Raw genomic sequence first — 14073 nt, 5'->3', positions numbered from 1 at the left:
CCAGGGAATTCCCTGCTGCCACTTCCTCAGCACCCTTCAATCAAGAAGCTATTCATCAGGCATTGCCTTCCTTCTGAACCCTCTCTGACGCCCTATCTTCACCATCCTCCAACAGAGTTAAATCCGGTCTCTGTGTAACTTTTTATCATTGTGTTTGATCGCATTGCATTGTAATGATTTGTTTATTTGTCTGTTTCCTCTTGATGGAATAAGAGTCGTATGAGAACAGGCACTGCAGTATGCTAATTCCTCCCTATACTCAGAGCAGAGTGCCTTGCACATACGTAACGTGTTCAATTGAGGCTTGCTTATTACATAGAGCTGCTGTTGAACTGAAGGCCAAAATTATGATTTATAAATTTCATGATCAGTAATATGGTACAACTTAATAACACTTTTTTGATCTTGCATTCTAACATATGCTAATATTTTCATGATACATGGAGAATGGAGTGTTTCTAGTATTAATCATATGCTTTATGTTAAGTAATGTAGATTTTCACTTTCATATATAAGCACCATGCAAGGCTTTTTGGAAATGAACCAATTCTCATGAGAACTTATTAGTGTATTAAGAAAACACCGACACCAAAAGTTCAGGCTAAAAAAGCAAAAATAAATAAATGAGACTACAACAAACTAAAAAGCTTCTGCACTGCAAAGGAAACAGTCAACAAAAAGAAAAGGCAACCTACAGACTGGGAAAAAGTACTTGCAAAGCACATATCCGATAAGGGGTTAATACCCAAAAGTTATAAAGAACATTTATAACTCAATAGCAGAAAAATAAATAACCTGATTTAAAAAGGGGTAAAGAAGCTGAACAGACATTTCTCCAGAGAAGACATAAAATGATCAACAGCTATATGAAAAGGGTACTCAACATCACTAAACACCATTGATATGGTTTGACTGTGTCCCCACCCAAATCTCATCTTGAACTGTGACTCCCATAATTCCTATGTGTTGTGGGAGGGATCCAGTGGGAGATAATTGAATCATGGGGGTGGTTTCCCCCATATTGTTCTCATGGTAGTGAATAAGTCTCATGACATCTGATGGCTTTATAAGGGGTTTCCCTTTTCCATTGGCTCTCATTCTGTCTTGCCTGCTGCCATGTAAGATGTAACTTTTGCCTTTCACCATGTGAGGCCTCCCCAGCCATGTGGAACTGTGAGTCCATTAAATCTCTCTCTCTCTCTCTTTTTTTAATTAATTACCCAGTCTCGGGTATGTCTTTATCAGCAGCATGAAAATGGATTAATACAACCATGGAGATGCAAATTAAAGCCACTATGAGACACCATCTCATACTCATTAGATACCATTTCACACCCTTTTGATAATAGAACTATTATTGAAAAGTCAAGAAATAACAAATATTGGTGAGATGGTAGAGAAAAGAGAACCCTTGTACAATGTTGGTGGGAATTTAGATTGATACAGCCATGAGGGAAAACAGTATGGAGGCTCCTAAAGAAATTTAAAAATGGAACTACCGTATGACCCAGCAATCCCTCTTCTGGGTATACACACAAAGATAAAATCACCCACTCATAAAGATATCTGCACTCTCATGTTCATTGTGGTACTGTTCCATAGCCAAGACATGGAAACAACCTAAGTGTCAACAAATGAATGGATAAAGAAAATGTGGTATATATGCATATACACACATAACACAAACACACACACTGGAATATTATTTAGCCTTAAAAAAGAAAGAGATCCTAATGCTTGCCACAACATAAATGGACCTGGACACTATGCTCAGTGAGTAAGCCAGACACAGAAAAAAAAAATAGTGCAAGACCTAACTTATATGTGGAATCTTAAAACAGAAAATCAAATAGACAAGGAGAATAAAACAGTGGTTATGGGTCAGTGGGGAGAAAATAGGGAGATGTAGGTCAAAGGATAAAAAGTAGCAGATAAGTAGGATGAACACATCTAGAGATCTCATGTAAAAAATGGGGACTATAGGTAGTAAAATTGTATTGCATTAGGGATTTTTGTTAAATAAGTAGAGTTCAGCAGCTTTTGTCACACACACACACAAAAGTGACTATGTGAGAGGACAGATGCGTGAATTTGCTTCATTATAGTAACCGTTTTACTATCTATTAATACATGCATCTCATCACATCATGTTGTAAGCCTCAAATATACACAGTAAAATTTATTTTTTAAAAAAGAAGAAAATACTTTCCAAAGAAATATTCTTCATAGGATATTGTATGATGGCTAAAGAAAAATTAGATGATGCCATAAGTCTTTTTATTATCTTTGTAATAGAATACAAAAGCTAAAGTTTTACTTAAATACAAAAATTAAAGAAATAAAGAGAATTTAAGTTGTGTGCCTTAGAAAAACAGTACAACACACTGACTTAACCAGCTCTTCTAAAAGAAAAGAAGTCAAGTACAAATTACATCCATTTAATTAGCTCAAAGATGAAAATTTCGGTTTTAGTAACTGTAATACATGTTATGTAAGAGGCCATGAGGAACAGATCAAAAGGGGTTGTAATTAAAGTGAATCTTCCCAGAACCTTGGATTACATCAGGAACATGGCCAGAACAAGCAAGGCTACTGACTTTTGCCAGGGTCATGTTTGGAGGTCGCTTTATCATAGCTCTTTGCTTAAAAAACATAATTTGGGCATAGAAGGGCTCCCAACGTTCAGTGATCTCCATGTGCTTCCCATTAGGGTTAGAAGAAGAAATGCTGTGGTAGTTTCTTCAAATAAAATGGAATGGGATTTTCAGACCTCTTTCCAACTTGGCAAAACAGGATGTGTGTCAACCTGGACATCAGGAAGGTCCAGATATTTCTAAAACAGAGGGACACACAGTCATTCAGAGTCACATATGAACCATTGCAAATGGTAACCTAGTTGCTCATTTTTTTTTTTCATGGAGGAAAGCATCTAGGTCAGCTCACATGGCTATCTACTTTACTCTAAATAACATAATAATTTTAAAAAATATAAGTCAATAGCAAAATATCGTCAGTGAGTTCCCTTGCTAGCTAGGCTATTATAGACTTGGAAGTTGCCAGAAATGACCTATCACATCTTCTCTTCTTCATCCACTCCCCACCAAGAAAGCATGATTGATGACCCAGAGCAGTCAATCCCCTTCTGTTTCCCATCTGCAACTGGGCTAATATGAAGCAACTAAGCCGAGTGTAGCATCACTGTTGGTTACTTATCCGGTATCCACTTCCCCTTTTCCCCACTTCCCCAGCCACTGAGACATAAGTAGATATTTGCCTGGGGTTCTGGTAAAAGCTTTTGGTTTCCTTTTTTCTTTTCCTTCTTTTTGTTGAGACGGAGTTTCACTCTTGTCACCCGGGTGTCAATTAAAAGCCCCCATTTTAAAACATCGGCTCTGACCCATGACATAGCAACATTATGGCCTCGTTCCTTTAACTCACAGTTTCTTCCAGTGCTAAGAATTATGACAAACTGTCCTACCTATGTTAAATCTTCAGCAAAGTTTATAACTTAAGAGACCTGGTCAGTTGTAAATAAAAGAAGTCTCACACTTATAATGTTTAAATAAAAGAAGATACAAGTCTGTTACACCAAGCTGTACATAACATGGTCCTCATTATGAAAATCCTACCTCAGAATTCTAACTGTAGTTACAGTGTTCACCTTTCATTATTCATGTAGAAGCCTTAGATGTAAGACTTTCATGTGGATTCCATAATTATCTTTTGCAAATTGTGTTTTTATGTGATACTCACTGTAGTCATTTTCCAAGTGCTAACATGTAGATTCCTATAGGCACCATTCATATTTCTGTTTAAAAAACAACAGAAACCTTCAAACTGGTAACATCTGATTGATAGACTGGGTTAGGGATGCTTACACCTGGAGTGTAGCCAGACCCGAGGCCCTTGCAAACACACAATTATACTAGATCCATCACGTCAAAGCCATTTTCTGCGTTGGCTCCAATTTTAGGTCTGGCACATTGTTTCAACTCGTTCTGCTTTAAAACTCTCAAATAGTTTTCAGATGAATGGGTGCAAAATGGCAGCTTGCATATCTTCCTTTAACTCTCCTTTTTGGAAAAGTGTCCACCAAAGAATTTAGAAATGAAAGAAATCCATCAATTAAGCATTTGTGTTATTAATAATAGCCACCATTGACTGAGACACTAACTATGTGCCAAGAATTGCGCTGATCTCCATTACCCTTCACCAGTCTATAAGGTAGACTGATGTTGGTCTCTTGATATTAAATCCTTCACTCATCCATTTGGAGAGTTTTATGAACAGCCACAGGACTACACCCTGGGAATACAGTACTGAAAAAAGTAGACCTCCTGCCCCTTACCCCTCCCCACCCCAGCCCTCTACAAACACACAAACATCCCATGGAGTCTAATGGGGAACAGACATCCCAATGCAGTGAGTGTCAAGAAAGAGGGAAACTGAGGAACATATACCAGGGGCCCTAACCTAGACAGGGATGGGAAGAAAAACCTCATGGATAAAAAAGATGTTTAAGCCTGGACATTAAGAGTTATTCCGGCAAACAGGGAGGCGTTACTGGTGCTGAAGGTGAAAATCACTCCAGGCAGATGAGACAAGATGTTGTTGGACAAGACGGCCCAGGAACAAGAAAGAGTCAGGTAGCACTTCCGAAGGACTGAAAAAAAAAAAGGGCCACTATTGCTTGAGCTAACAGAACTAGGAAGAGAAGACTGGTGAGATAGGCAGGGACAAGATGCTGTGGGCCACATTTGGAACTTTATCCTAAAGGCAGTGAAAAGCCATTAAAGATGGTGGTGGTGGTGGTTGTTACTGTTTTAAAAGAGTGTACGGGATGGGGGACAAACAGGGAGAAGAATGATCAGATTTAAACCCAGAATCTGAGAAATGACATTGCCCAAAGTCACTTTAACGCTGCAGTGTGAACCCAGTGGGCTAGATTCCCACCTTTTGCTCCTAACCCATAAATCTCTATTGCCTTCTAGTTTTACCAGCTTCATTCTAGTCGGGGCAACTTATCAAAATCCATCAAAAGACCCTTCAAAAGCACATTATCTAGTGCTTACCATGTGCCTGGGCCTACATTAGGTGTAGGGATTCAAAGGCCCTGGCCTGGAGATATGCCCTGCCTTCTGTTCCTTCTCAGTTGCTACTGTAGAATTTGGAATCTGTATTTCTGACTCTATCCATTAATACATATCACAAGGCCTGTTTTATTTTTGACCTAGAGCAACATTATATCAAAGCATAAGTTAGCTGCAATTGGAGGTTGTGAGGGAAACCATTCTCTCATTAGCAAAATCCCCAATATTCAATATAATGCCAACATTAACATGTGACATGGATACCCAGTTGCAGATGAGTAGACTGAGGTTCTGAAGGTTAAGCCACTAGCCCAAGGTCACACAGGTGGAAAGTTCTAGGTTGAGAGGCCTAGAACTGTCCTCTGGGAAACCAAACTCTCAGGGCTACACAGTCAAGCAGGTTTTCTCTGATCAGGTGCTCAGTCTGAAAAGGAAGGAAGGGGAGAAGAAAGGGCTTGAGGAAGAATTTTCATATGAAGGACACTGTATGCAGGATGATGAGACTGTCTAATCATTCCCCGTGGCTTTAAATACTTTTATTGACCTCATCGTTAAAAATCCTCACAGAAGTCAGTATTACAGAGAAAAGAAATTAATTTTCAATTTTAACTAAACCTCATTTTTCTTCCCTACTTGTTTTTTAAGTTAAACGTTACATGTGGTTGGAGTTGCTAGTAAGTTATGCAATTTTGCTCAGACAAATAAGTAAAGAATAAAATATTTACAAAAATCAGAAGGTATATTTGCTTAGGTCTTTGAGTGTCTTTTTCAAAAGGCCTTAAATCCCCATGGATTAATCAAGCACATCTCAGATATTGTCCTTACAATGCTCAGGAAAGAAATAGCCCCTAATAGGGTAAAAGGCACATTACGATCTGAACTTGAGAATTTGCCTGGAAATTTTTCTTTAGAACTGGAATTACTCTAGAAAGTGTATGAAACACTCTGAGATTTTCATTATTTCCCCAAATCATCTATCTATAGGTTAGCAATGCATTTATACATTTTACCCATAAAAATAAAGTAGACCCAATTATGCATATGTTTATTGGTATTTATTGTACTTTTACTTTGAAGAGCTCTATGTTATTTCTTTCTTTTTTTTTTTTTTGAGTTGGAGTCTTGCTCTGTTGCCGAGGCTGAAGTGCAGTGGTGCGATCTTGGCTCACTGCTAGCTTGGCCTCCTGGGTTCATGCCATTCTCCTGCCTCAGCCTCCCAACTAGCTGGGACTACAGGCGCCCGCCACCACGCCCAGCTAATTTTTTTTTTTTTTTTTTGTATTTTTAGTAGAGATGGTGTTTCACTGTGTTAGCCAGGATGAAGAGCTCTATGTTATTGATCTCATTTTAAAAATCATATTCTTTGGGATACTGCCTCCTTTAAGTGTAGGGCTAACTCCTTTCCCCATTTTTTTTTACAAGTTAGCTATTGATCATGTTTAAACAAGAAATAGTAATGCTTATGTTATACTTTAGAGGACTATGAATATCAAAGTGAATGTTCCTTAACTATTAAAAAAATAAAATGGGTGAAAGTAATTTTGCTTATTAAAAATAATTCAACTTTACAAAAGCTAGTTCTCAAGTGAAACTGAATCTCAAATTAATCCCAAGTGATTCTTGAAAATGCTATAAAATTCAAATCTAGTATCATGAAATTTAAAAAAATGGGAAAAGGGTTAAGGATAAGATTTGATAAACTTATTCCATTAAATAATAGTATATGGAAAGTACTGAAATGGGATTTTAGAATTATTAAAATTTAATTCCCAAATTAGAGTTGCAGTAGCAAAGGGTCAGAAGGCAGAGAAGAAAATGTGTGTGTGTGTATGTGTGTCCTCCCTCCTTCTTTGTCCTCGAGCAGAAAGTAGCTCCACCACTTGTAAAGGGAGTCCCTAGAGAGAGGAAAAGCCCTTAGCTACATTTCCCAGATTTGGAAACCTGGAAATGCTAGAATTGTGAGGGCAGGGTGTGGCAAAATTTCTACTTTTCACTGTTTAGAAACTCTCTTATCTAATTGGAACTAAACCATCTATGTAGTTAACTCATTTAATTCTTACAAACCCGGGACACGGATCCCATTTTGATTATTCCTACCAAACCAATGGTTTTTCTAAGACATAATTTACCAAGTAATTTATCAGAAGTGACTTAGTAAATGCAGGACCTAGAGTTAGCCTTAAGTCTTTTCTATTATTTTCTCTTCCTCTCCTGAATACAGAAATGTAGGCTTTGATCGTTTACATTCTCTGAACAAATTATTTCCACATGAGAACAGATTACATCCTTTGACTATGATGAGTAGAGACAGATCCTCTGGGGAGGCTGATTTGCAAGCTGGGTACTTGAAAATCCCCAGGGAGGACTGGTCAAAGAGCCAGAAGACCATACAAGCATGGGGGGAAGGGACTGGGAAGTAAGAGGGAGATGAAAGTAGGGAGGTGGGAAAATACTTGGTAACTTTTTCTTGGACCCTAGAGACCCGTGTACCATTGTAAACATCATTTGGGTATCTCCTTTGACACTGCCTCTGTCCTCTGTGCCTGGCATAACATAGAAAGGTAAAGCAGTGGTCCTGTGATATTTTAGGTAACTAAGGACCACCATATGACTGATAATCAAAAGGCAAATACTGTTTCAATGATGACCGTGAATAACAATTAGAAGAAGAGCTATTATTTATGAAGAGCTTATTGCATGTCCACCGCCACCATCATCATCATCGAAATTCATTAGCATGTATTGAGTCCTCACTATGTACCAGACACTGTTCCAAGCTCTTTGCAAGTATTATCCCACTAAATTTGTACAACTATTCAGTCAAGTAGATACCATTATTATCTCCCCTTTATAGAAAGCAGAAACTAAGACAAAGGCAGAAACATTACTTGTCCAAGCACACAGCATTCAAACCCAGGGATCTGACACCAGTGACTGCAAATGACTTACACATTTCATTCAAAAGATTGTTGTTGACTCCCTTTTATATGCCAGGTTCTATGAGAAGGTGGTGAAGCAATGTTGAGAAAAAGTTGACATAAATCCTGTCCTTATGGAATGTACAGTCAGCTGAGGGACAGTAGTCAAATGATGATATAAATAAATGTAGAACTGTAATGGTGCCAAGGATTCTGAAGGAAGGGCTTGCAGCACTGTAATAGTATCTGTCCAGAAGACCTGCCCTAGTTTCATTTAATCTTCACAACAACCCTATCCCTATTTTGTACATTGGAACAGCAGAAGCAAGGTTTAGGGAGAGACAGGAAAACCCTCTAGGCACTTGCCTAAGGGCAACCTAGTCAAACCTTCCCAAGTTATGAATCAATTTTTTCACTCTGGGCCATGTCACATTTTACTTGCCATTAGCAAATCATTTCGCTTAGAAGCCTAAGTGGTAATTATGTGCACATTAAGGGATCCAGAATACTGATTTTACTTTAGTACAACTCACACTTTTTTGTATGCAAAGATTTCCCACTGCTCATATAACAGACACCAGGCATTTAACTGACTGCTCACATGGGCATACTGGCAAGGGGTATTCAGCTGAGGACTCCACACTAATGTTTTGGACTTAACGTTATGCTTTAACTTTTCATCTGTTTTGTGGAATGTAGAATTTGGCTTAATGACTATGTTTATTTCTGTTCAAAGCACTGGAAATAAAAGGTTTGCGCAGATGTTTGAAGGACACCATATAGACTATTCACAAACTTTTGTGGTCAGTTTAGCCACCATGGTCAGGCCCAGTGACTCACTCTAAACTGAGTTTTGTTGTTTCTTAAAATATTGTTTTGCTCTTGTCCTCAGGAAAGTTGGTGTATTCGTCACAAACATTGCTAGGTGGGAGAAGGGGGTGACAGGAGGTGGGATGATGTGAAACAGTCTGTGTGACGAAAGTTTGTTTCAACTTTCCTAGTGATTCCTAAGACTGCGTTTGACCCAAAGAGCATTTTGATCTAGAAGACGCCTTAAATTGGGGGGTGTAGTGAAAACCTGCATGCTGTGAAGCAGAGAGCTGAGTCTCTGAGAGATTCAGTGATATGACCAATGCCCTGGACTGGTTGGTGGCACAGACATGCTTACCACTAACTCCAGCCTCCCAAGAACCACAATCCATAGTTCCTTAACTCCACTCCATGCTGACTCTTGGACTTAAACTCTTAATTTCTTTTGGTGTTATTATTTCTTCCCTTCTCCCCTTTTCATACCTTAAAGTTGGTGCCACAATCATCTGAACTGACATATATTAGCCCACTAACTATGGCCTTGTAGTTTTTGCCAAATAAAGCATTAGTTATGTAACTCTACTCTGTTTTCTAGGAGTATAGAGTTTTAAACAGAAAATTTTAAAGAAATTGGAAATTTCTTTAAGAAAAAAAAAGAGGAAAGAATTAAAAGGTATAGACAAGCAACATCAACTAGCTTCATAAATTAAAGAAATTTTAAGTACATTATGTGAGGCTGGGCACAGTGGCTCACGCCTGTAATCCTAGCACTTTGGGAGCCTGAGGTGGGCAGATCAGTTGAGGCCAGGAGTTTGAGACCAGCCTGGCCAGCATGACAAAACCCTGTCTCTACTAAAAACAAAAAATTAGCCGGGTGTGGTGGCACATGCCTGTAATCTCAGCTACTCAGGAGGCTGAGGCACAAGAAATGCTTGAACCTGGGAGGTGGAGATTGCAGCGAGCTGAGATTGCGCCACTGCGCTCCAGCCTGGGCGACAGAGCGAGACTCCGTCTCAAAAAAAAAAAAAAAAAATATTACGTGAGACGGCACCATATGTACACATTTTTTCTATTTTTTTAGAAAAAATAGTTTAATTAAATTAAACTAATACTTTTAAAACTATTTTTAGTTTGTATGGATATATAACGGTTGTACATATATTTGCAAATTTAATGGTAATAAATGTGACGGACATAGTAGCTGACTATTTCAGCAATGGGGTCAGGAAGAATTGTATCTTTTCTGATTAGCCAGGAAAGAATCAAGGGGAAGGAGCAGCTGGGCGTGGTGGCTCACGCCTGTAATCCCAGCACTTTGGGAGACTGAGGCGGATAGATCACGAGGCCAGGAGTTCAAGACCAGCCTGACCAACATGGTCAAACCCTGTCTCTACTAAAAATACAAAAATTAGCCAGGCATGGTGGTGCACGCCTGTAATCCCAGCTACTCAGGAGGCTGAGGCAGGAGAATCCCTTGAATCCAGGAGGCGGAGGTTGCGGTGAGCCGAGATCGAGCCACTGCACTCCAGCCTGGGTGACAGAGCTAGACTCTGTCTCAAAACCAAAAACAAAACAAAACAAACAAACAAAAAACATAAAAAAGGCGGGGGAGGGGAAGATATCCAGTATGGAACTGGGGGTATGTTAATGAATTCTGTTAGAATGGGGAATCTGGCATAGGTAAAAACTTAAACCTATGCTGTCTAATACAATTGTTGCTTGCCACCTGGAGTTAAGTTTAAATTATTCAAATGAAATGTAACTTAAAAATTCAGTTCTGTCACATGAGACACATTTCAAGTGCTCAATAGTCACATGCAGCTAGTGGCTATTATATTGGACCACACAGGTGTAGAACATTCTCATCATTGCAGAAAATGCTTTCAGACAGGGCTGACATAGAAGATGCATCAGAGAAGAGGAGGGGGATGGACAAGTGGGTAGATGAGAGGGGCACATAAGGTAATTGCAACAGAATGAATGTTTATGTCTCCCCCAGATTCATATGTTAAAATCCTAACCCTTAATGTGATGGCATTAGCAGGTGGGGCCTTGGGGAAGTGATTAGATTGTGAGGGTAGAGGCCTCATGAGTGAGATTAGTGCCCTTATAAAAGGGACCCCAGACAGCCCCCTTGTCCCTTTTGCTATGTGAAGACATGATAAGAAAACGGTCCTCTAAGAACGAGAAAGTGGGTGCTCACCAGGCTCTGATTCTACCTGGTGCCTTGATCTTGGAATTACCAGCCTACAGATCTGTGAGAAATAAATGATTTTTGTTTAAGCTACCCAGACTATCGTATTTTTGTTACAGCAGCCTGAACAGACAAAGATAGAAATGTTTACCAGGAAAAGTATATGCTAGATGGATAAGGGGAAACAAGAGAGACAGGACACACGGACGTGATCCAGGGAAAGGTCTTGAATTGGGTTAGAGCTTGGATTCAAGGCATTGGCTGGCTGTGATAAAACCTTTGCGCATATTTTTTTAAATGGTGTTCCTCTGGGCAGAAGCATCCTGTGGTTTTGGCTAGTAGACAGTTCTTTGTGCAAAGAAAAAAGTGTACTTTCCTCAAAACAATGGAGATGGTTAAAAGATCAGTGGTTGTCAGGGCCTGGAGAAGGCAGGGAAGAAAAGAAGGATGAACAGATGGAGCACAGCAGAATTTTAGCAATAGCAATGAAGCTATTGTAAGATACTATAACGGTGCATATATGTCATCACACGTTTGTCAAAACGCATAGAATGCACAACACAAAGAGTATACGTAGTATACATAGTAATGTATACTATGAACTTTGGTTCATACTAATCTATTAATATTGATTCATCAATTGCAACAAATGTACCACACTAACATAAGATGTTACTAATAGGGGAGACTGGGAGTGGGGTGGACAGGGTGGGCAGGGGTATATGAAGCTCTCTGTACTTTGTGCTCTGGTTTTTTTATAAACCTAAAACTGCTCTAAGAAATAAGGTGTAGTAATGAAAAATAAAAAGGGAACCTATTTAACTGTTTCTCATAAAATATTTTCAGGCACTCTAAAAGTCTTCATGTTCACATACACAATGACATGACAATAAAACACACTAATCTGGTTTTAGCTGATAATCTAATGTAGTTATATGTGATTCTATCAATATCTGACATGGAAAAAAAGCAAAACAATGTACCTTCCTCTAGGTTTCCACAGAGCAGCTTCAGGCACTCATCTTGGTGAGCAGCGTGCAAGCTGGATTTTCCTACCCACTTGCTCTCTTCCTCAGGTGTCTGTGCGGTGCAGAAACTGTACAACTGTATACAGTGACCATTTCTACTCTGAGTCTCTAAACAAGGGCTAGTATCGTTACAGAGACTGAAGACTGAGGAAGACCATCTCTGTAGGATGCCAAGGATTGACTGGAGAAAGTCTGGGTAAGTACAGGTCACAGGAAACCACACAAGAAATACACTTTTGTAGGACAAAGAGGCAAGGTCAGAGCCCTGAGAGACCCTCACAACTGGTATTAAAGCAGAGTGAAAAGAAATCTAAAGGGGGGACAGGTCTAAGGGGACATGGGACACAAAGCCAGGAAGGAAGGAAGCAAACCCCAGCAGTACTGTACCTGGAGGGCGATGAATGAGTCGCAGAGGCTCCCTTTCTGAGCTGGGATTAGGAATTGATAATGGTCTTGCAAGTGCAGTTCTGCAGAGCGAAAGGGGCCGGTGCCTTGCAGCAGAGACACGTTCTGGGAGAGAGGGTTAGGATTTGAGTAAGTTCACACTAGGAGGCTATATATACATGTGTGGCATTGCCCAGGGGCTGGAGGGAAAGAGGAGAAGGAAATGCATCACAACAATGACTGGAATGCATCAGCAGTGCAAAACAAAACTCTTGGGAAAACCAAATTGTGTCTTGGATTGTGGTTCAAGGAACTAGTAATGGGATAAAAAGCTTTTGCCTCCAGGCCAGCAGCATGAGTCCAACCCAGGTTAGGAGTTAGCAGTGTGTTTCAGATGTCAGTGTGAAAGGAATCCATGGGGCCAATCTAACCTTCTAGTATTAGAGTAATCCTGAAAACCACAATAGGTCTTTTTTTTTTTTTTTTTTTTTTTTTGAAACAGAGTCTCGCTCTGTCCCCCAAGCTGGAGTGCAGCGGCTCGATCTCGGCTCGCTGCAAGCTCCGCCTCCCGGGTTCCTGCCATTCTCCTGCCTCAGCCTCCCGAGTAGCTGGAACTACAGGCGCCCGCCACCGCGCCCGGCTAATTTTTTTGCATTTTTTCAGTAGAGACGGGGTTTCACCGTGTTAGCCAGGATGGTCTCGATCTGCTGACCTCGTGATCCACCTGCCTCGGCCTCCCAAAGTGCTGGGATGACAGGCGTGAGCCACCGCGCCCGGTCCACAATAGGTAATCTTAGCAGCCTGCTTCATGAGATGACTGGGAAGGGAAGATGAATTGTGATACTGGCTCATTCTTAGCCACGGAGGGAGCCTCTTTAGAATAAGACTGGAGCAATATGGACAATTTGTACCACTCCTTTATATATAAGCCAATGCTCCTCGAAGCTTGATTCATGGACCAGTTGCACCCAAATCACCCTGGGATGCTTATTAGCAATGCAAACTTTCCTGGGTCCACTCTAGACCAAGTGAATCTGCATCGTTAGGGATGGGATCTGGGAATCTGCATTTTAGCTTCTTATGTGATTCTTGTGTACACCGAAGTTTGAGGATTATTGGGGCAGATCAGAGGTTCTCAAACTTTAGCATGCATGAGAATCACATCACTTAAAGGGCTTGTGAGCTTACAGGTGCCTGGGCCCCACCTCCAGAGTTTCCAATTCACTATCTGGGATGGGGCTTGAGAAGTTACATTTCTAAAACATTTCCAGGTCATGCTGCTGGACTAGAGACCACACTTTGAGAACCATTGCTGTAAATAGAGCTCTTTACCTGGCACGGAAAGTGTAAAATCGCCCTTACCATTCATCCACATAATTCAGCTAACTTCTACCATCCTGTCATATAGATGACTAACACCCATGACCTCTTTTTCACCTTGTTAGATAACTTCTAGTTTTAAATTGACAATATGAAAAACGATCACACCTGGTCAACCCTAATCTTGTATATTGTTCTGGTTCCAAATGTTTATATTATTATCAACACTGTCCTTTCCTCATTATTGGCGGTGACCTGTTCAACTTTGTGTTATCTTGGGCTTCAAAACGCAAAATCAGCTCCTTTCTTTGCTTGCCATAAGAAATGGC

At 40.1% G+C, this 14073-nt stretch overlaps 1 protein-coding gene across 1 annotated transcript in view; it reads right to left on the bottom strand.

Moving 5' to 3' along the window:
• LIFR (LIF receptor subunit alpha) overlaps positions 1-12547 on the bottom strand; it is a 122701-nt gene extending 110154 nt beyond the window's left edge. The window contains exon 1 of the mRNA XM_055367621.2: positions 12428-12547. The gene's annotated coding sequence lies outside the window, so the exon portion shown is untranslated. The remainder of the gene's footprint in view (positions 1-12427) is intronic.
• Positions 12548-14073: the final 1526 nt, after the last annotated feature.

Source organism: Gorilla gorilla, chromosome 19, assembly GCF_029281585.2.
Source record: "Gorilla gorilla gorilla isolate KB3781 chromosome 19, NHGRI_mGorGor1-v2.1_pri, whole genome shotgun sequence".
In the NCBI taxonomy this organism is placed as follows: domain Eukaryota; kingdom Metazoa; phylum Chordata; class Mammalia; order Primates; family Hominidae; genus Gorilla; species Gorilla gorilla.
This window is presented reverse-complemented; position numbering and strand designations above follow the sequence as displayed.